This window comes from Myotis nattereri (assembly GCF_964212035.1).
Source record: "Myotis nattereri genome assembly, chromosome: 1".
Classification (NCBI taxonomy): Eukaryota; Metazoa; Chordata; class Mammalia; order Chiroptera; family Vespertilionidae; genus Myotis; species Myotis nattereri.
Window position 1 is genome coordinate 79,923,945 of NC_138075.1, and position 24,420 is coordinate 79,948,364.

At 43.8% G+C, this 24,420-nt stretch overlaps 1 protein-coding gene across 2 annotated transcripts in view; it reads right to left on the reverse strand.

The window, feature by feature from the left end:
- Nucleotides 1-17,868, reverse strand: part of STXBP6 (syntaxin binding protein 6) — a 267,387-nt gene extending 249,519 nt beyond the window's left edge. Inside the window, exon 1 of one of the 2 annotated variants that reach the window (XM_081098975.1) lies at nucleotides 17,486-17,868. The gene's annotated coding sequence lies outside the window, so the exon portion shown is untranslated. Of the gene's footprint in view, nucleotides 1-16,961; nucleotides 17,456-17,485 lie in introns of those variants that run through there. The other variant, XM_081098976.1, reaches the window with a different exon arrangement.
- Between the last annotated feature and the right edge of the window lie 6,552 nt (nucleotides 17,869-24,420).

Sequence of the window (24,420 nt, forward strand, 5' to 3'; positions counted from 1 at the left end):
GGTCCATCTCTGAGGGCAAAAATAGGGGGAAAAATGCTTGCTGAGCTGGGCAAGGGAACAGAACTGGTTTTAAATAGACAGCTTTTAGAGGGAAATAGCTAGACCATAGATCACCAGTTAAAGAGAACTTCAATATTCACCTACACACCAGGGTGCAACAAAGACTGATAGAGTGATCGTGTTCTTATCTGTTGTTCCTGGGCCTTTAAAGCAGTAATGCCCATGCTTTCTGAAATTGCCATAGCCTGTCTTCACTTGATTCATGGACTCCCATCTCTTCTTTAAAAGAAACAACAAGTCCTGTTGCTATATAACAAGTCCTGTTGCTATATGTTCTTTATTTTTAATTCAGTAGATTTATAAGAATTACCTTATGAAAATTTCCTAGCACCTTTCAAAATTACTACATACATCCTGAATTCTATGCAAATGCAGAGTGAAAAATCATGAGTCCAAAGATTCACCACTCCAAAAGGCCAAGATGCTAGAGAAAGGACAGTGAGTTTCAACACAAATATAATCTCTTCCAAGTGGAAATATGGCTGGACCAGACAGAAAATATTGGTACACTTCAAAACTATTTATCCATCCATACAAATAATATTGCTAAATTCAGTAAATATTATTTATAGAGCTATAAACTTTTCTATTAATTTTATAAGACAAATTCATTGCTAGGTTCTCCCCTTGTGCTGAACCAATAAAAACTTTACTTACCATAAAGCAGGGAAACAACTTCAAGAAGAAAATAACTTTAAATGGAAAGTTAAATTATAAAATAAAAAAATCTCAAAAATGTTTAAGTTCTAGAAAATCACCACTAGCTGAGGAATCAAAAGATCAGAGTTAAGAGCCCTGTGTTTACTACAGTTTCATGTAGAACTGTACAGCCTCAATTTCCTTATTTGTAAGATGGAATAGATAGAAAGCACATAGAGAGAAGACAAAAGAGTTGATTGTATACCTAAGTCCTTTTCCAACTACAGAATGAAATAAACAATGGTACCATGCAGTTCCAAGAAAAAGTGGAGAGTGGAAAAAATACAGTGGTAAAGATAGAAAGACATACACTAGTGTTCAGAATGTTTGAAAAGACAGAAAGGGGTGGAAAAAATAGAGGCTTAAAATATACAACCTATAGAAAGTTGAGGAAAATAGGCCAACTAAAGGCAAATCATTTTGAACAAGTTCATCTTAGTGAACGTATTCTATTCTGTGGAGAAGAATTGTGGAGTACTGGTCCCAACGACAACCACCACACCAGAATTATCCTCTGTCCAGTCTTCAAGAAGGTTGGCAGTGATTATCACCATCATCTTACATGTATCTACACTGAGGAGAAAGATTAAGAAATCATTTGTCCTCCTTATACTCTCAGTTCTGGGGTTGTGACTTGCCTTGAGCACCCCGGCACCTGAAATCCAAACTGATCTTAAAACAAACAACAAAAAAACCTAGATCTGACTTTCACTCATCTCTCTCTGTCTTCAGACCACTTAAGAGTTACATCATCTTAAAACTTACCCACTGACTAGTAATTTTACAGAAGGATTGGATATAAAAAGAAACACAGGTACTTTTTACCTGTGCATGAACAGCTATCCAAGAGAAATATGATATTTCAAGTACTTCTCCACCAAGATTCAATTGTCATCACATAGCTGGGTCCCTCTGAGCAACAGCATCCACTAGTGGTGGGGAGGACTTTAGTGGAAAAGAAAGCACTGATGAATAGAATCCTTCATGTAAAACCCTCCATATTTCACAAAGTTATCAAATAAACCCTCACACCTACCCCAAAAGGTTAGTGCTATTAGGCTCATCTTACAGTTCAGTCTAGCAGAAATGAAAAAATATAGATTTCCAAGGGATAAAAAGTTCAAAATTACTAGAAATGCTTCCTGAAAACTGAAGGCATATCTCTACATGGATAAATGCTTTTGGGGTTCTATTCCAACTATGTTACTTTTCTCTTGCCCCAATCACATTAAGTGGTACATGAACTGCTGCTTCCCACCAAGCATACGTGCCATCATTCTGAAGAAATCCCTCCTGTTCAAATAATACAGAAAACAAAAACTGAGTACCTACTGTATAGGTTACACTGGAAGGGTTTGAAATTAAATTAGAAAAATATCCTGCTATTAAACAGCCTACAGTCTACTTGGGAAGATATCTAAAGAATGGCACTCCATCATCCAATTGTATAAGCTAGAAACCAAGGAGTAGTCCCTGATACCTCCATCTTTCTCACCCTGTACTTCTAGGCCATCACCACATCCAGTAATATGACATCTACCTTTCTCAACATCCACCCATCTCTCCATCCTTACCTCTCTTGATCAGGTTATCATCATTTATTCCTGAACTACAGCAAAAACTTCTATACTGGTCCATCCACATCTCCTCTTGGATCCCTATAATCCATTCATCCCTTTCTCTCTCTCTCTCACTCTCTTTCTCTCTCTCTCTAACTGCAACCACCTTGTTAATCTGATCATTTCAAGCCCATGCTTAGAAGCCCTCATGACTCTTTGGAAAAGACTGTCTCATACCCTTTATTCTACACTCTCAGTCACAGGGGCCTTCTGTCCCTTACTCATACTGTGGCCTCCTCTACCACAGGGACTTTGTACATTCTGTCACCTCTGTAATGTCATCCCCTCCCTCTTTAACTCCTACTCATCCTTCATACTGCTGCTCACCATCACTTCCTGAGGAAGGCCACCTTGATTTCCTTAACTAGGCCAAATCTCCTCAAATATTTATCTCTCCCATATACACTTAACAACAGTTGTCATTTAACATTTTATGCAAGTATTTTTGTGTACAGATTTTTTTTTAATTCTATAAAAGCAAAAACCTTGCCACCTTTTTCTCACCATGGTAATTGGTTACACATAGTAGTCACTTTTTGTTGAATGAATGAAAAGACAGAGATAAGATCAACACAAAGCAAAATGAAAAGATGCCCTGACAAAGATGCAGGTAAATGACCTCTGCAGGATTTTAAACCAGACCTCTTGCCTTTATAAGGGGTCTTCCCTGGCAATTTCTCCAGGCCTCTTCACCCCAACATAGAACTGTGACATGGTGCCCATTCGAGGAAGGAAAGAGGAACTATCTGTATCTGTCCCTTCTCCAAAGCCCAGAGATGAAATAAAAGAGGAAGAAGTGAAGCTCCACATAGAAGGAGCTTGGCCCTGTCTATTTGCTGTCAGTAGAAAGAGGACAAGGAGAGTCTGCTAAAACTTGCAAACCTAATGAAACAATTGTCCCAGGTAAACTGCTTTTAAGAACCCCCTGACAAATACCATATCATCTCTATGGAAGCCTCTTCAGGATGTAGGTCAGCACCCTTAAATGAAGATGACTGTTGCCCTCTCCTTTCAGTGTCATGAGACGGCTCTCTCCTTCAAAATCCATTTCTTCTGGAAATCTGCTACAATGAATTTCCCCATTACTCACCTAAACAGAGCATATTTAAAAAGCAGGGGCTGCCCACAGTGCTATACTTCCTTCTAAGAAATGTCTGATCTTCCCATACTCAGTGTCGCAGGAGTAGCCCCATGTGCTGTCCAGCCCCTCGGTTGCTCACTGCCTTAGTAGAGCATGGTGTGGCCGTCAAGGGCCCAACCCAGAGTCAAAATGATGGGCTGTGGACCCCGAGAACAAGAGACAACTAGTGTGCATCTTAATTTCTGTAAAACAGGGAGAATGATAGCACCTAATCAACAGAGTTGAAAGACCCATAGAAAGGTGTTAGCACTGACACACCACATGTGCATAACAAATTTCATATTAAGGAAGCCTCAAGTATTCACTGCAGCAAGCTCCTTAATCTCAATCCAAGAGGCTTATACAAAATAAAATAAACTTCATAGGAAACTTCTCAGAAAAAAAGAACCTTAGACCTTTGTACCTTAAGAAAACACAGCGCCCTACAGGGAGACAGTGTTTACTGTAGCTCTGCCAGAGACGCCCTGGGATCATGACCTACATCCTAGTTACACATCCAGGAACAAGTTGTTAGTTACACCCGCTGAAAAAATAAGGATGTGGGCGGCCCTTTACTCCTCCTTTCACAATGTATAGCTTGTGTTTACTCAGTGCCCTGTAAAACTCACAAGACAAAGAAGTATTTATAAGTGTCTTTTTTGGGGGGCGTGGGGTGGTGGTGGCAGGAGGTGAATTCAGACAGCCACCAGCAAAGTCCAAATCTGAGGTGTACAAACCGCACAGGTGTAAGGTTACTAAATAATCCTATAATCTCCCGAGAAAACAGGTAAGGTGGCCACATCAGGTATTCACAGTCTTTGGGGAACATGAACTGGTCCTTAGTAACACCTGGCTCTTCACTCTGGCTCTAGAACCCTCTATAGGAAAATAAATGTGGTAAGAAAATGAATATCTACCAGGGGAGGTTTTCATTAAAATATCCTCACACTTAATCTCAAGTGCCTCATTTTATCCAGGGAAAACTGAATGTGAATGAAATAAAATTCTAATCTGTACAGGAAATGATTTGGTTATCTGGTTACCCACGACCTAGGGCTTTGCCCTAATAACCAACTCCAGAAGTATTACTGTGTAGGATATACGGTGCTAAGAATAAATACCAAATGAGGAAATCATGCTACTGTGCTGTCTCAAGAGAAGTCCTGAGGCTTCTTTGCTCTGGCTTTGAGCCCAAAAAAATAGGTTGCAGCTTCTGCTTTCTGTGTGCTCAGCTTCTAGACGACATTCCCAATCTCAGCAGAGACGGCCAGCTCGTTGGGGGGATCTATCAGCCAGGAAAGGTGAGAACAAGCCTCTGCAATGGTCACATGTATGTTGGGGTCTCTCCCAGACTCCACATCTCAGGGGCAGCCGGATGCCCCAAGGTCTATCTGAAAGCAATCTGCCCAGGGCATTCTTTTCAAGGATAATTTCTGAAGGTCTGTATTAGACACCAGAAAACTAATGGGTAATTTTCTTTTTAAGATCATGAATGAATGAATATTGAAGAATTCAGCAATATTCTGGCCCTACTGGTCAGATTTTATACAAGTACCCAGCTGGGAAAGAGACTATTTACCACACAGGATATAGCTTCCAACAGTGACAATACCTGGCATTCAATACATTTTTAGAGTATTTCCTGGGTGGCTGCTTGCCAGCCAGGAGGTAACAAGAACAGACAGTGTAAGAAGACCTATAGGTCAGACTGTGAGCCCAGGCAGGACACAGAAAGACTAAATTGTTTCCAAACAGTAGGGCCCCAGGACTTGTCTTTGCGAAGAATGTGTGCACCAAAGCCTGACTCTGAGCTCTCCTCCCCCATCAGAGCTCCAGCGGGCAGAGGGCCACCCAGTTCCTGAGGGTCAATAATAGGGCAGGGTGGAAGCCAGACCTTCACCACCTGCGCATGTTTTTCTGTCTGCAGCTGGTATGTAATTCCTAAGACTTGTCAGAGGTGAGGAAGGGTGGGGAAAAGGCACTAGTGGCCCTCAGGTAAGAGAGCTAGGTTTCACTCCTAAATCATGCTTTCTTTCTCTTCCTAAATCTCTCACTTTTCATCTGTAAAGTGGAATACTCACAACAGTAAGTACCTCACCTCCTAGGTTACTGCAACGATTAAAAGATAATAGAAAAAGAAAGGTTTTCATGCAGGGCCTTCTGTTTCCCTGCTAATGTCTTCACACTTCACCCAGGAAAGGAAGGTCCATCCCTTTACAGGCATGCCTAATAAATAATGTTTTTATTTTTAAGTCATCCATGAAGCACCCTCTTTATTTACCGCACTGGGTTCTGAGATCTTTTGCGTTTCTCCAAAATCAAATACAGGCTTCAAAGTGCATTTTGAAACCAACTAAAAATATCCAGAACAATCTACTCGAAGCAATTCCAAGAATGTTTTCAGCAATACTTTTGGAGTTGGTCTACAATCTTCCAGAGTGACTTCCATAAAAGGCAAGCACGTTTGTAGGCTAAATGCTTTTCAGCTTTCAGGTGATCACACAGCTTTACAATCCCCTGGACTACACCCAAGTCTCCTGTCAGAGGGGCTCTCCAGGAATTTTGAGAAGCAATCATGTATCATTGACAGGTGACTCTCATCACTATAGATTTCAAAAAAAATTTCACAGCCAGCCAGTGGTTGAGCGTCAACCTATGAAGCAGGAACTCATAGTTCCATTCCCCGTCAGGGCACATGCCCAGATTGCAGGCTTGATCCCCAGTGTGGCACATGCAGGAGGCAGATGATCAATTATTCTCTCTCATCATTGATGTTTCTATTTTTCTCTCCCTCTTCATTCCTTTCTGAAATCAATAAAAATATATTTTAAAAAAACTTTCCATAGATGTTTTCATGAAACTCTCACACTTTTTTCAAAATTAAAACAAACAACACAATTGGAAACTAGGCAGGAGACTTGAACGGGCACTTCACAGAAGAGGATGTCCAAATGCCAACAGACACCTGCAAAGACGCTAAGCTTCAAACGGTGGGAGAGACACACAGGAAAACCACAAGGAAACACCTCTGCACAAACACAGCAATAGCCACAATTTTTACATGATTTCAGCAAAATATGAGCAAGATTGTGGAGTAATGGCACTCTCAGCCACACCAGATGGGAACATAAACTGGAATGGCCGTATTGGAACACTGTGTGGCTGTATCTAGTAAAGCTGAACATACTCACATCGCAGGACGCAACAACTACACCCACATACACACACACCAGAACCACATACCTATGTGAACCAAAAGACATATGTACATGCGTGTTCACACCAGCTTTATTCATAAAAGCCAAAAGCTGGAAACAACTCAAATGGCCCTAACCAATAATTGCGGTATGTTTATACAATGGAATAGAATCCAGCTACTGCTGCTTGCACACTATGGATGGGTCTCACAATATAGAGAGAGAGTCATTAGAGATAAAAGAATACAAAAGTATGAGTGTGTTTCTATAAAACTTAGAAATAGGTCAAGTGATCTATAGTGTTAGAAGTCAGGACATGTAGCCTACCTACCATGGAGAAGGAAGCAACCGAAGGGGCAGGCCCAAGGGGAGATTCTGGGGTGCTGGCAGCTCTTTTTCTTTCATCTGTGTTAAGAATAGGTGTGTTCATGGAATGGAAATTCACTAAAGTAAACACATGTCATGTAATTTGTGTTTCTGTATGTATGTTAAACTTAAAAAACATCATCCTATATAATGAAAGGCTAACATGCAAATTGACCAAATGGTGGAATGACTGGTTGCTATGACTCACACTGACCATCAAGGGGCAGATGCTCAACGTAACAGTACCTACTTCTGACAGCTGTGGATGAAAGGGATCAGCATTTGTAAGGTGCTTAGAACCGTATGCTATGTTAGCACATAATAACCTCTAGGGAAATGTTAAATAATAAAAATAATGTATAATATACTGACAGAAAAATTCATAGACTAGACAGTGGAGGAGAATCCCAGAAGAAGTAGCTATCCAGCTCAACATATTTTTATTGATTCTCTCCAGACACGCTAGGCCACAGAAATGAATGTCCCTACCTCTGCAGAAATTCACAGTCTAGTTGGGTTTGAGAACAAGGGCTGTTCATAAACAAGGTCCCTGAATTTAGGATTCCCTGTTCAATGTTTAAAGATGGCCATTAAGTAGACCAGGGGGTGTACGGTTGGCAATGTTTGAAAACAAATGTGATTAAAAAGAAAAAGTCTAATTTTCCAGAGGGGAAATTGGGAGACATGTCCATTTTTTTAGGGCTGAGGTCTTTATATAAGCATGAAATTTTAAGCATTGAGGTAGTCTGATTTTTTAAACTATTGTGGTTGCATAAGGATTTCATTTGAAAGGACTTATGTCAGCTACACCCAGCTTTTCCACCCGCTCCTTCTCAGCAGCAGAGCAGCTTCCTCACTGCTACCTTAATGACAAGGTAGATTCTATTCTTCAGGAATAATAGTAACTTCTAGACTAATAGCTACTGTTGGCTTTCACTTTAGACTATGTGAGGCAACGTATTCCTAGGCAGTCTCGAAACAAACAGCTCCCTGAGGCATAACCTCTCTGCCCGCAGTTAGGTACCAGCAGTGGCTATGAAAGGTGACGAGATTACAGCACACACATTTACTCACCTCTGAAATCAGATCATTCACACTTGCACATGACACCCCTAACCTCCTCCACCTTCCAGAAGGACAGCAAGTGCCAGTGAGGCCTAGAGAGTTAGGCTTCCACCCGAATGCCTTATCTTTGATTCTCTGATGTTGGTGCAGCATCAAAGTTTAAACACTCAGGTCTGGCACCCTAACAAAGTGACTCCTCTTGTTTCTTTCCAAGTCATCAGTCATTAAAGGACCACCCCGGCCAACCCACAAGAAATGGTTAAACAGGAAGGTGAAACAGGACCTCACAGGGTCAAATCACCATCCTTAGGAAAGCAATGCCTTTCAGGCTGTGGAGACTGGAAACTAGTTTGGTTTCTTGCACTTGTGGTTTTGTTAAAATCTTAAAAACTATGTTGTGTCTTTTTTTTCCCCCTAGAAGAAAGTGAAAAGGATCCATCAATTTACTTGAAATATAAACATAATCTCTTATTTCCCCCCGCTTCAAATGAGGAAAAAGGAAATAGAAACAGAGCAAAAGTTAACAAGCCACAACTCACCTTGTGTAACCCTGTGAGGACATAAGTGCCCACACCAGCACTGCGGGGTGATGCAGCAGACTTTGCAGAGACTGCATCCTCTGAGAGCTCACAATGCCCTCGCAAATGCAACTCATGTGAGCCCCAACCCCAGGAAGCAGCCCAGCAGGGATTATTTTTGGTTCCAAATAGCTACAAAAGAAACTTGAGGCTCTCTGAGGGCAAGCTACATGGGCTCCAGGCGGGAGAAGTAGTCAGTGCCCGGATTTAGTTCCCAGTTCTTCCTGCATCTGTTCCCCCATTAACCTAATTCAACGTAACCTATCCAAAGTTAGGAAGGTAAACTAATGACATGCCCAGATTTTCTGAAATCCACAATGAAGCAAATATTTTCAACCTCATCACCAGAAAGTTACCCCATGTTGCTCATGAAGCTGAATGTTTTGCATTTTAGCTTCCTTTATTTCCTCCAGGAGAGAAAAGTCTGTGACAGGGGAAGGATGGGCAGAGTCCACCCCACCAAGGAAGTGTAGCAACAACTGAGCAGCTCAGAGATGGCTTTCTGGTCAAAGAGACACCAACTTCATGAAAGCAAAGATTAAAAATTACCCAGCCTCTGCTGAGACTAGCACAGTGATTTTATTAAAACTACTAGAGGCCCAGTGCACAAAATTCTCGCACAGGGGGATGTCCCTCAGCCTGGCCTGCACCTTCTCCAATCTGGGACCCCTCCAATCTGGACATCCCTCTCACAATCTGGGACTGCTGTCTCCTAACTGCTCACCTGCCTGCCTGCCTGATTGCCCCTAACCACTCCCATGGCAGTCTGATCAATGCCTAACTGCTCCCCTGCTGGCCTGGTCATCCCTAACTGCCCACCCCTGCAGGCCTGGTCATCCCTAACTGCCCTCCCCTGCAAGCCCGATTGCCCCCAACTGCCCTCCCTTGCCGGCCTTCTTGTGGTGGCCATCTTGTGACCACATGGGTGCAGCCATCTTGTGATCACATGGGGGTGGCCATCTTGTGTGAGGGCATGCCAGTCAATTTGCATATTACCTCTTTATTATATAGAATGCTAGCCTGGCTGGTGTGGCTAAATGGTTGAGCATCAACCTATGAACCAGGAGGTCACGGTTCAATTCCCGGTCAGGGGACATGCCTGGGTAGCGGGCTCAATGCCCGATGGGAGATGGAGGGGGTGCAAGAGGCAGCTGGTCAATGAGTCTCTCTCATCATTGATGTTTCTATCTCTCTCTCCCTCTTCCTTCCTCTCTGAAGTCAATAAAAATATATTTTTAAAACAAATAAACAAAAAAAGAAAACTCTGTTAATCTATGAACCAATAAGCAAATTAATATTGTCTTGAGGAGTAGGATTCATATCTCACTTCCCCTACATCCTCCCCCCCCACCACCACCCCCAACCCCCCAGAAATCAAAACCCTCTTCAAAACCTGTGGCTTTCTTTTATATATATTTTTGCTTGGTCTTTACCATGGGATTTGTAACCCTTGTGAGAAGAAAAAGTCAAATAATACTTAACATTCCAGGTGCATCATATTAGACACTTTTCTAAGAGCTAGATCTTACTCTGATCTCACAAATAATGAAAACTATGGCTCAGATGCCACTTACCTTGCCCAAGTTCCCACAGCAAATGACCTTTCACATTCAGCTCTATCCCACTCCAAGGCCATCTGCTCTATACCGTGTCAGCTAATATTCAGAGTGATCCATGGGTCGGCAGCATCCACATCAATGGGAGCTGGTTATAACTGCAGAATCTCAAGCCTCAACCCAGGTCTACTGAATCAGCACTTTTAACAAGCTTTCCAGGTGCTTCCTGTCCATGAGTTAGAGAAGCACAGCTACAATCCACTGCTAAAGACAGAAGAAATATCTCTACCGAGGGGACAGGACCTCAACTCCGTGGTATTAAACCTCATGTAGTATCATGACTCTTGGACCCAAACACGCTGATGCTTGTATAATGCCAAGTGCCATGTAAACCCTGTTTAATACAGAGATTTTTTTAAAAGGCCTTGACAGAGTTCCATAAACAAATCAGAAGATGACACTAAAATGTCTACCACAGTCAAATCTTCAGGGCGAAGCTAAAAAGAAGTTGCCCAGTCAGCACTAATGCCCTCTGGTGGATCACCACATGGAAGCCTAAATATGGAATTCGTGTCCAGGGGGAAGTCCAGAAACACATGCTGATCTAGAGATCACAGGCATTTACCATGAAAACTATCCCACTGACTGTATGAGCAACTTGGAACAAAACACTTTTAATTCAGGGGAAGGATTTTTGAATGAAAAGGTAATAGGAAAATCCTAAGGGACCCAATGGCAAACAAGGAGAAAGAAATTATCTAGGTATTGTTTTTTCCCAAAAGCAGAAAATTTGGCCTGAAATTGATACCCCACTCCTGGTTCTCTCTCACCACTTTTTTCTTGTTAGTCGCCTCTTACTCCAGCCACAATGGCCTTTTTGCTGTGTTGTTGTTGTTGTTTTAACTGAGATATTCACATACCACTCAATTCACCCTTTGAAGGTGTACAATTCAGTAGTTTTTGAAAAATATTTTATTGATATATATATATATATATATATATATATATATATATATAGAGAGAGAGAGAGAGAGAGAGAGAGAGAGAGAAAGGAAGGGAGGGGGAGGGAGAGAGAAACATTGGTGTAAGAGCTGAGAGTGAAACAGAGATCGGCTGCCTCCTGCAAGCCCCCTACCAGGGATCAAGCCTACAACCCTGGCATGTGCCCTGGTCAGGAATTGAACCAGCAAAATTTTGGTACATGGAATGCTGCCTAAACAACTGAGCCACTCTGGCCAGGGATACAGTTCAGTAGTTTTCAGTATATTCACAAAGTTGTGCAACCATCACCACTATTTAATTCCAGAATATGTTCACCACTCCGAAAAAGAAACCACATACCCATTAATAGTCACTCCCCATTCCTTCTTCTCCCCAGCCCCTGGCAACCACTAATGCAATTTTTATCACCATGGATTTGCTATTCTGGACCCTTCATAATGGAATTACATAATATGTGGCCTTTTGTGTTTGGCTTTATTCATATAGTATGTTTACAAGGAATTATGTGGCTATACCATATTTTGTTTATTCATTCATCAGCAGGTGGAAATGTGGGTTATTTCCATGTTGGGACTGTTATAAATAATGCTATTATGAACATTTATGTGCAAGTGTTTGCATGAACATATGTCCTCTGTTTTCTTGGGTGTATACCAAGGAGTAGAATTGGTCATGAGATACTTCTATGCTTAACATTTTGAGGAACTACTATTTTACAAAGTGGCTGTAAAATTTTACATTCCCATCTACAATGAAATATATGAAAATTCTGATTTCTTCACACCCTTACTGACACTTATTATTATGTATTTTTTATTACAGCCACCAAGATGGATGTGAAGTGTTATCTCACCATAGTTTTTATTTGTATTTCCTGAATAACTAATGATGCTGAGCATCTTTTCACGCATTTAATGGCCATTTGTATATCTTCTTGGAAGAGGTATTTATTTAAGTCCTAAGCCCATTTTAAATTGGGTTATTTCCTTGTTTATTGTTCAGTTGTAAAACTTCTTTGTTCTTGCTATTTTTTTATTTTATTTGTTTTCATTAGAGAGGGAGAGGAAGGGAGAGGGAGTTAGAGAAACATCGATTGGTTGTCTTCCACACACACCTGGATCAAGCCTGCAACCTGGATATGTGCCCTAAGTGGGAACGGAATTGGCAGCCTTTCAGTGCATGGGACAGTGCTCAACAAACTGAGCCACACCAGCAGGGCTTCTTCCTATTTTTTGAAACTCCAGTTAAGACCCCTCTTTGAGGGGATCTTCCAAAACACCCTTTTCCCAAATATCCAAAATTCTTCAACTGGACCAGATTCCTTTGTACCTGGGACTACTGTCCTCTAAAGGACTAAGAACAACTTTTTTCCTCATTTCTTTCTCATGCACCCCTCCTTGTTTTCAACCCGAGTGTTGTGCCTCCCCTCCTGTTTATCCACAACTAGCTCTCCTGTGTGGACAAACTCATCTGCTCCTTCAGTGAATTTACAAAATCAAGAAAAGACCTTAACAATAAATAGGTTCTCAGACCACCACAGATTCACCGGGTCTCACTTTGTGCTAGGCATGGTCCTTTTCTTATGCGCCCTGAAATGTATTTATATGCAGACACAAATATAGGTCTTCACATTCCTGCTCCATTATACCACCAAACCGAAACACCCCTTTTCCCCTACAAAAGTGCCAGCCATCATTTCCAACGTTTTCTTACTAGAGCCCCTCCATGGAGACTTTCTTAGCCACCACAACTTAAAGTGTTTTCTCTCCACTCTGAAATCAAAAACAGTAAACACCTGGAGAGTTCACTAATCAATTAATATTCTTATTTAGCAAATGCTCTTTACGTTAAGGACATATTAGGTGAAATTTCCCCATCCACAGATGCTATTAAACCACTTGCTACAATTGCTGGATTGTGCCAGTTCAGTAATGGAATCCTAGAAGTTACACACAAATCCTCAAAATGCTCTGGGAAACATGTAATTAAATAAATACAACCAAGGTTTTTGTTGCTGACCCTGTTAACTGCAGTACTTCTCAGGGTCTTTGATATGATGGTGCACATGTGGAGAGTCTCTAAGAGAAGCAAACACAATGGGCACTGCTTCCAAGTTGATCTGCCCTTTACAAGAGGACACCTATTAACATCCACCCCAACATCATTCTTCCCACATAGTCTGGGAACTGCTGAGCTAATTCAAATGCTGTTCGATTCTATCAGTTGGAAAACACTGAGTAGAAATCATATTTTCTACTGGGGTAAAGAACCAAATATGCTTTGTTTTAGAATGCCAAAAATTGGAAGTCAGTCTATTAACGTGCCAAGTTACAGAAAAAGAAAAAAAAAAAAAACACAAAAAACCATACATTGTGTGTTCATCATTTTAAGAGCCATCTGGATTTCTGAAGTTGGAAAATGATAAAGTGTGAAAAAATGTATATTAGAATTGAGCAAGTGCAATACGACCCAAGTTTTAGTTAAAAAGCACCCTCTGAAGGCTGGGGACAGCGTTCCAGGAATGGACCTTGAATCTCTATGACCCAGTAACAACAGCTCTGATGACCCAAGAGAAATAAAGTATCATAATGACCGGCTCAAAACAGATTTATCCAAGGGAGCAAAGATATAATATGGTCACATGCTGAGAACAGTGAGCAACAGTGATAAGGAAAGAAGCTTTCCCTACACTGGAAAAAAATCCTAGTGGTGGAAAGTAGGCGTAGCACCCAAAATATAAACATCAAGTTATGGGAAAGAATTTTAAAGCAGAAATGTTCCCTACTTATGTTAACTGCCAAAACCGTTTAAATTAGCTAGGAGAGCTCAAGAATTACAACCCGGAGATTGTTTCTTCACTGACTGCTGATTATAGGCAGGAAGACAGGCCTGGGTCTTGCAGTTTATCTACTTTAACACTAAGTGCTACACTTGAGTTTCTTAAAACCTGTCTTTACTGACAGGTTTTCCTAGTGCTAGTCATTTTAAAACTATAACAAAGAACAAATGGAAAGCTGAGATAAAGCATGATGGCCAGCTGGCACTTCTTTCGGCACAGCAACACGAGGCTAGTGTAAATGTTGACCCGCCTCTTACACCTAGTCCCTGTGGGTGCTACATATTCCTATTCCTGCTTTAGGATGTCATCTCGGGAACCCTCCTGACTCAAGCAGGATCCAAGCCTCTCTGATACAAAGTAGCTAGAAATCATTGCCACAACGTAGGCCACCATAAGTCATGGTCAACTCTCAGCCCAGGACCATAGCTTAAAGGGACAAGGAGAAAAGCTTAAGATTGGGCTGTGCCCCAAAAGTGCTTGCTTATAAGCTAAATCACACCCAGCAGCACTAATGCTGTACAGTTGCCCCTGACATTCGGCCTTCTGCCCCCTTGGAGAGTGAGAGAGCAACTCAGTTACTACCAGAAGGAATGGAAGGCCTTCCCCAGGTGTGATCACCATAGGACATCTGTCATGGTGTGTACAACACCTGCCCCAAGGTCTGGGTAAACTGCCTATTCAGAGAAGACACCATATAACAATTCTTTTTAAACTTGCTCATAAGTTCTCCAAATGTAAGGTTCAAGCTGCCAGAACTTTATGCAACCTCCTCTTTTCAAATGCCTGAGATTCCCAAAGAAAGGGAATGGAGTAGTTGTTGGATTTATCAATAACAGGATCACCAACCTCAGTCTACCAGAGAATGACCTAGGAACCAATGACTAAATACTTTACAGTACAAAAAGGAGGGGAGTTCCTACCTGTGTGTGTGTGTGTGTGTGTGTGTGTGTGTGTGTGTGAAAAATAATCCATTTGAAGAGCAATCAGAATGATTCAAACAGGACAATGGTAACAGGCACAGGTACTGGAAATACAAAATGGTTTAGGCAAGTTCCTAAAACACTGTCTCTATAGGTGAGATATTAAAATAATGGCACTCCAGAACAAACCTCATTTTCTTACTTTCTCTCACCTCATAGATGTACTCTAGGTGACTCTGATGCTCATGTTTGAGAACTACTGCCCTAGGATTGGGGAAGATGCAGAGGGGGGTGGGGGGTCAGGAGCCTGATGAAACCCTTACTAAGTGTGTCAGAGACAATCTCACCTGTTCTTGCCTCTACTCAGCATTGCTTAACCTCACAGACTGATTTCCCCAATGAGGAGTTGAGTCCTTAGTTCAAGGTCACTATTAAAGGTCAAGCCAGAGCTCTAGCCTAGAGTCTGCTGACTTGTTCATCAACTTTAGATCTGAAACCAGGGCCCAGAACTCTGAAGATTGACAAGGTGATCCCACCCTGTCTCCTCATCTATACCATGCTTCCCTCAGATAAATATGAGGACTGGGGCATCAAAAGAGATGGATTTACAGGAAGAGAAAAAAGAAGAGAAATAGCTACTCCAAAAGACCCTAGCAATTAAATCTCTTCGTAAGGAGTGGGCAGAGGGGAGAAGACTTAGATGTCTTGTTATAATTAAAAGAAGTGGTTCATTTAGAAAGAAAGAGAAAGAAAGAAAGAAAGAAAGAAAGAAAGAAAGAAAGAAAGAAAGAAAGAAACTGAGTAAAAGGCACAAACACAGTAAGACATGAATAGTGCTTTGAGGTTTTCTGAGCACTTTTCACTTCCATTATCTCACCAAGTCTCCTGCAATGAAAGGAGATAAGGTCACGATTGTCCCCATTTGACAGAGGAGAAAACTGAAGCCTAGAGTGGCTAACAGTTTGCCAGCACAGTCATGCCCTGGAAAGCGACAGCCTGACGCCTGGTCTCTCTGGCTCTGTAACATACGAACCCCCACCAGGGATTCCCACATCGGAAAATGTGCGCCAGAGCAAATGACCCCTAGGAAAAACACATAGGAAAACAGGTAGCACCAATGGGGAGCCCCTAAAACATGGCATTTGAGCAGTGTGTGGGTGCCCCTTTAAGAAATTAACACACAAACCCAACAGCCAAGGTGTTCGGCCAAAAAAGAGGCATATTTCTAGCCTGCATAATCATTTCTGGACGAGTTCCCACTAGCAGCCTCAGAAGCGGGCGCACAGGGCTCACTGCCTGGTTGAAGCTCCTCCACCCCCATCCCCTCGGGTTATGACAGCACAGCTCTGACTCGCGTGCAGGCAAAACCCCAAAACTCAAAACAAGAAGTGAAAAAAGTGGAGCCCAGAGAAACCATCAGCATCCTCCACACCCTCACAATCTACACAGTGCCATCTCCAGGGTCCTGGAGTCGCCCGGACACGATCTTAGGAGACCAGTGGGATGAAGTGGTCATTCTTGTGGGCCCACGGGCGCTGTTACCTCCCGCCCAGCCTCTGAGGAAGAATAATAGAAAGGGGGGAGGATTTCTTAGTCTTGGGGCTTGAGCCCAAGGCAGATACGACCCAGGCGTCCTCTCTTAAGGAACAGTATGTCACCCAAACTCTCCAACCTCTTCCTCCAGGTCTTATCTCTGCGAAGATGAAAGGGGAAGGGCGGAGTTGGTGGTAGGGTGCTGTAAAACTAGGAAAGGGCTGGAGGAAAACTTAGGCTGGCCACCTACCCAGCCACGTTGCCCCACCATGTGTGTGGGGCTCCATTCCGGACACCTCAAGGGCCAACAGGGAACCCGGCGCCCTTGGCCACTTCTGAGGTTGGAGAAGGGGCATCGCCCTAGGTAGCGCCCTAGAGGCAGGGAGCCGTGCCGCCCGGGAGCCTACCTCGGTTTTGGCAGGAATGATTTTCCTAGACGACGCCAGGGAAGCGAAGATCTGGGTGTTTCATAGATTTCAGCCGGGGGTGGAGGAGCTCTGCCCAGGGGCGCCACGACCCACTCAGCTCCTCCACACGGGGGGCTTCGGGCGGCACTCTCAGGACCATCGTACCGCGGGCACGATGAGAAAATAAGGGCTCCATCCTCAACTTTCTCGGAGGAAAGTGCCCCGCTTCGCGGCTTGCTCAACCCTGCCGGCGCACCGAGTACCAGGTTTGGGGGGAACCAGGGACCCGAATCGCTCTGGGCGCGCACTCAGCAGCTGCGCGCAGCCCCTGTATCCCACCGCCCGCCAACTTGAAAGCATCTATCTGAGCGCCTGCCTACCCCTCCGGCCCCGCCGCGGGGTCCCTGCCCCAGCCTCCCTCATCGGACCGAGCGCCGGGAGCCCCGATCGCTGCGGCTGCTGCAGCCGCATCCCCCTGGCCTGGCCTCTGCCTCGCCCGCCCGCTCCCCACGCCCCGGCCCTACCGTGCAGCCTGGCTCGTGCCCCGGCAGTGCCAGTGCGCGGCACGCGTCCCAGCCAGCGAGGCTCCTCCCCGGGGGCTGCCCCGCACGGGGCTCCGGGCTCCGGACAAGGCTTTGCGGGGTCGGTTGCTGGCCGGCCGCCTCTCGCGGCTCGCGCGCCGGCTTCGGCTGCCGCGCGCGAAGAGGGAGGAGTGGGAGGGAAACTCCCGGCAACTCCAACTCCAGGCGCCCGAGCTCCAGCTGCAGCCGCGCGCCCGCCGGCCGCCGAGTGCGAGCGCCTGCGAAGCAAACCTGCCCCCGCGGCCGCCTCTGAGCATGCCCAGTGCCGCCTGGGCGAGCCGCGCTCCCGGGCCGGGGCAGAGAGCGGCGGCTGCGGGCCGCGGACCCGCCTCTGGGCTCCAGATCCCAGATGGTGGGCGACCCCGGGAAGGCCCTATGCAAGGAAGGAGACCCTGGAGCAAAGGGCTGCGACAATGTGCCGAGGGTAGTGCAAGTTTCATGGGTTGTGGGAAGTTTGTCCGCTAGGAAGGTGAGCTGTTTCTGTGATCCTCTGTGCAAAGCTGTATTCGAAGGGCAAGGGGAACATTAATTCTCCAGGAGAGAAGGAATGGCCCCAACAGATGGGTGTTAGCCATTGCTCCTTAATTCCTGTGGGGCAAATGCAAAGAGTTCGTGTGGCTTGGCAGGCAATGCCCATGAGTAAACCGCGTGGGGGGGTGGAGGACGAGAGGGCTCTAGGGGCAGAGCCACTCTGCTCGAAATTGCCGGTCGCTATCCTCAAAGAATTGGGGCCTATTTTTGCTAGGTTTTCTAATTTCCCAAGGAATGAGAGATTTAGATTATTTTCATATAAAGCATTCTAATTTTAAAACCTTGGTAATGTATTCAATTTTAAAAAATCACTCTGTACCAAACAAAATATACCCGAGTTCCTTCCCTGCTCAAGCCTTAAGACAGCCAATTTGAGGTCTATGATTTCTGCATCCCTTTAGCAATGAGGTGCCAGTGTGTCCACTCCGCTCTGGAAAGGAACTGAAAATATCCAAGATGATTCAGAGTGCCATCAAAGTACTACCACTTACTAAGGGAATTGGTTTTTCAGACAGAAGAGAACTATAGATAAATGCTGGGGCATTTGAGAAAAGGTACTGATGTAAGAGGGATTGTGAGAATTAACTTTCGGAAAACATCTATAATAACAAAAGCATAATGTGCTAATTAGACCAGACAGCCAAATGTCCTTCCCGTGAAACCATGGCAGCGGGGGCCAAGGGAGGTTAGCTCCAGGGCGTGTCCTGCCCATCTAGCCCAGTCCCACCCCCCCTCCCACCTTCTTATTAATTTCCTTTCAATGTGCACAAATCCGTGCACTGGGCCTCTAGTCATTAATAAAAGAGTAACTGAGTAGGTAGTTTCTGCAGGTTCACTAACAGTGCCCTGCCCAAAGCCTTTTGGAGTCTTAAAAAAACAAACCCCAAAAAACCAGAAATGCTAACCCCACCATTATCTTAAATTTTTATATTTTTCATCATACATTATTGCATTAATTTTTAAAATATTGTATTAAGATATTTATCCTTAGCCCAGCCAGGGTGGCTTAGCAGTTGAGTGTTGTTGACCCATGAACCAAGACATAACTAGTTTGATTCCTAGTCAGGGCAAATGCCCAGATTGAGGGCTTGCTACCCAGTGGGGGGTGTGCAGGAGGCAACTGATCCATGTTTCTCTCTCATCAATGTTTCTATCTTTCCCTTCTCTGCCCTTTCTAAAATCAATAAAAATGTATTTTAAAAATTTTAAAGAAATTATTTATTCTGATTACCAAGTCTTTGACATTCCCTTAAGTTTTGTGGCCTACCTCACCCTATCCTGTGCTTTGTGTAATACAACAATTTTATGAGTGAAAATGTCCCTGTATCAGTTTCCACTGACACCCTCCTTTCCTACCACCTTCCTTTCTTTTTTTAATCTTCCTCTTTATCTTTTATTTTCTCAATATGGCAGATCTAGTTCAAGATTACTACCTCCCTCCCCAAACCAGTACAACTACCCTCCATCTCATCTGCAGGTAGGTCATCAATGTAGTTTCTGCCTCAACCAGACACCTGGAACTTTCCTTAATATCTGGTGATTCTCCCTGCAGGTTAGCTGATTGCTAAATTCATGGAGAATAGACCATCTCTTATCTATGGGAAGCATTTTAAGCATGCAGAACTCTCAAAGAACAGAAAAATGTGTGGGTGTTTACACAAGAAGCCTTCTAGAAGTTATGGAAAGGAGGAAGTACCCAGCCCAGGACCTATCACAGGTAGTTAAAAATATTTTCAGAATAAATAGCAATTTCCATGATCAAAACCTTCTGTATCTCCATTCCACCTCCCACAGTTCCTAAGTATTATTATTTTTAAAATTCACTAATGATAAGTTTGGGCAAGAAGAACAGGATGTAAACGTTTATAAAGGAAGAACTGCTTTAACAAATAAAATGTTTTGTCTACTTAAATTTCAAAGGTATTTGTTTTTTAAAAAATATTTGTATTAGCAGTAAATAATACATGATATTAAAAAGCTCAATGCAAAAAAAAAAAAGGAAAAGCTTAGTTCAAGGAAAAAGTAAGTTTCCCTTCCCAAGAACTATTATTGCCAGTTTCTTGCATATAACATATGAGAACAAGCATATTTGGTGGGTTTTTTTTCTTTTAAAGTCTAATCATGAAACCATAGAACTGAAAAAATACCTTACAGTTCATCTACATGCCAAGTTACAGACTTTTAAATTACTATTTTATTCTGGAAAAGGAAAACATGGGTTTATGACAAAGATGTTTATGGCAAAAGTACCTTGAACACAGGAAGAAGAGGGGGGCCCTTTCTAGAACCTGACCATGCTGACACCCTGATCTTGGACCTCCAGAATCCAGAACTAGAGACTGAAGATGACAACAGAGTAGGTGGAAGTTACACTCATCTTTTCCCAGGACTAAATCAGAATTACAACTAACATATAGAACAATCAACCTGAATAACCAACTGAAGACTAGCTGAACAGAAGTCCCATAACAAAGATTCGCAGAAAGAAGAAGCACATCGAGGCTGATACGAAGGGCAGAGACGTGAAAAGGGCTGGCTCCAAACCCATATATGGTGATTGAGAATTGGAAGGGATATCTCAACTGTAGAGGTCCCCTCTGAGAAGTAAGGGGTCTCAAACCCATACTGAGCTCCCCATCCCAGAGCACCAGTGCCAAGGCCCTAGAAGAATAGTCTGCATAACATCTGGCTGTGAAAATCATCTGAGATTCCATCTGCCCAGAGAGAGACAAAATTCTGCTAGAAACCAGGTGCCCTATTAAAGGGTCAGCATACAAAATTTGTGCTCACTCACTCTGGGCTGCAGCAGAAGGTTGGCAGCTCAGAGCAGACTGGAGTCACACAGGGAGAGACTAGGTTGTGTGGCGTCAAGGAGAAGGCTAGAGGGTCAGATTCCATTGTCTTTGTGCTGAGTCCCTCTCCCACACCGCCCACAGATTCCATCTTTCCTGGGTTGAGTCCTCCCCTCCATTCACCTGGAGGGGAATGCACAAGCCCCACTCTCCTAACTCCCTTTGGCACTGCCTTGTCAAGGTCCTGCCCTGAGGGGGAATTTGCTGGGCCTGCAGTGCAGACTTTCTTGGAAGGCTCTTGAGGAAGTACAGCCCTGCCCCACCCATGCCTCTACCAGTGCCACTGTTCCTGTGAAGAGCCTTCCCTCCACATGACCAAATATTAATTTGTTTTAACCTGATGAACTCTTCTGGCCTCACCCCAATGACTTCCTGAGCCCCTGCTTCACCATAGAGGCCCCAGATGGGTGGTAGCTGGCCTTAATGTTCCCTGAGACCCAGTACTGCCACCGAGTTCGAAGCTCTATCAACCTGGTGAGCACCCCTCGATCCTACTTGATGACTCACTTAGAACCTACCTCAGGACTACTGCCAGAGGCTCTTTCAGTGACTAAGCCTAATCGGCAGCCATCAGGTGAAAGTGGATCTCAAGGTGCCTTGGTTCTTTAACTGATCTGTCCTGGGCCTCAGGACCTTGGTATGTAGCTTAGTATCTCTCATGTGCACCCAGGCCCAGCAGAGGCTGCCAGAAACAATAAATCACTTTGTAGCTCCTAACAGGTAGCCCAGGACCAGTCAAAGGCAGCCTCTGATGTTGATCTGCACTGAAGTCCCTCCCAAGAGACCCCAGAAATAATTCACCCAGTGGTGGGTTTCAGACCATATCAGAGCATGACCCAATTAGCTTCAGAAGAGGTACACCCAAAAGGAGACCTTGGCAGGCACCAACCCCTGTGGGGCAGATTCTGCTTCATGGGCTCAACCCCTGACTAGCAGCTCATATACTGTGGTCAGGGTCATCTTCATGGTCAGCTAATCAAGACTCAACTACAAACAGGAGGGCTCACATAACCCACACAATGGGCATTACTGGAGCACCTAACTCAGGTGATCAGGGAGACTTCATCACAGCCCCAGAGGACACCTACTACCTAAGGCCACCCTACCAAGACTGGGACTTAATACACAGAAACAAATACAGAGAGGCAGCCAAAAATGGGGAGACAAAGAAACATGCCCCAACTAAAAGAACAGGAGAAATCCCCAGAAAAATAACTAAATGAAATGGAGGCAAGCAGAGGCACCTCAGGGAGCCTTGGTTCTCTAATTGATCTGTCCTGGGCTTCAAGACCTCGGTATGTATGTATGATGAAATCAGTGAGAACCTTGTCAAGAAGATAGTAAGCATAGAAAAGGTGATAAAAGCCATAAAAAATAAAGAATACAATATCTGAAATAAAGAATTCACAATAAGGAATAAGCAGTAAGTTGGATGCAGCAGAGATTGGAGTCAGTGATTTGGAAGACAAGGTAGCAGAAAACACCCAATCAGAGCAGCAAAAAGAAAAAAGAATTTTAAAAAGTGAGGATAGTTTAAAAGACCTTTGGGACTATATGAAGAATAACAACATTTGTGTCATAGGGGTACCAGAAGAAGAAGAAAAGGAGCAAGAAATCAAGAACCTGTTTGAAGAAATAATGACTGAACCTTCCTTAACCTGGTGAAGGAAAAAGACACACAAGTCCAGGAAATGCAGAGAATCTCAAACAAGATGAACCCAAAGAGTCCCACACCAAGGCACATCATAATTAAAATGGCATATATTAAAGACAAGGAGAGAATCTTAAAAGCAGCAAGATGGAACATTTCTGAGACTCGTGGCAAACTGCAATTCTCATTTCTTCCCCTTCATCTTTTTTGGTCTTTCACTTTCTCAAAGCTTCCTTTTGCTTCTCTAATTATATTACTTTATCCTAAGCTGTTTCAGCTTTCATATACCAACATATAGATAAGAGGCTAAAATGCAAAGCCATTTCTTGGAAAAAAATGAAACCAAGTAAGTTTTAGTCTTGCAAAAAGATTTGGTTTCACCTTGGACTTGGTTGCTCTGTAATAGTTTAATATGTTTTAGCCACGTCTTTCCAATCAGATTGTTAGTTCCTTGAGTACCGGGAACAAGTCTTAAGGGTCCTCAATTTTTGTCATCCAATGCCTGGCTCAGAAGGAGGAGCCCATAAACAAACGACAGTTATAACCTGTCACTATTGAGGTGACTGGCTCATCAGGGACAAGAGTCAAATAGTTCATTACATTATCTTATCTTTAAAGAGATAAAGAATCTTCTATTTAAAACACACATAATATAAAATGGCATCAGTGATAGGTTTTATAATCAAAAGGTACATGTTATAACAGCATATAGTAGAAATAATGGGCAAAGGAAAGGAAGACTTTCTTGAAGAAATAATGATCAAGCTAAGGCCTGCAGATTAAAATTCAAGTAGATGAGTAGGCAAAAAAGAAGCAAAGAAAGAGAATTCAGGCAGAGAAAACAGCATGTGCAAGGGCACTGAGGTGGAAGTGTGGTAGGCAGTGAGACAGACATGAGCAGAGCACCAACGATAGGTCAGGTTTAGAACAGTCACCGGGTGGAAAGCCCTGGGTATCTAGCAAAGGAAAATTGTAGGGTGGGACCTTACCCTGATGTGACCTTTCTTCCCCTAGCATATCACTGGTCATGCGGTTTGGGCCCCCTGACCTTACCACCCTAGAGATAGTATCTAGGCCTCAGTTGTATTTCAGCCCCAGGGCCCAGAAAAGCTGCAAAACCAGACAAGTGACCCCATGGCTGACCTCAGGACCAGCTGCATTGTATAATGACCTCCTGCCTTGGTGTTGACCAATCAATGGAGACCTAGACTCTGAAAGGTCACACCTGGAAAGCTACTGAATATTCTATTGAGATCTTCCCCTGGGAACCCCCTAAAATATCCACCCTTAAAACCCCTAGGAGGAAGACCCAGTGTGCTCTTCCTCCCTGGAGTACACCTGTGCCTTTCCCTTTCCCTTTCGCCTCCTGATTCCCCTAAGCATCTTACCTTTACTTTCCTCACTCCCAAGCTCCAAGGGCCCTTCCTTTGCCTCTATAACTTGATTTTTAAGTCCATTTATCCTATGAAATACTTATTCCACCTCTGTGATTTTATAAATAAACTAGAGGCCCAGTACACGAAATTCATGCATGGGTGGGTGGGTGGGGGATCCCTCAGCCTGGCTTGCACCTTCTCCAATCCAGGATGCTTCGGGGGATGTCCGACTGCCTCTTGAAATCTGGAACCAATGTCTCCTAACCACTCGCCTCCCTGCCTACCTGATTGCCCCTAACCCCTCTGCCTGCCTGCCCAATTGCCCCTAACCACCTCTGCCTCCCTGATCACCCTTAAACACCTCTTCCTGCCTGCCTGATAACCCCTAACTGCTCCCCTGCTGGCCTGGTGGCCTCTAACTGCTCCCCTGCTGGCCTGATGGCCTCTAACTGCTCCCCTGCTGGCCTG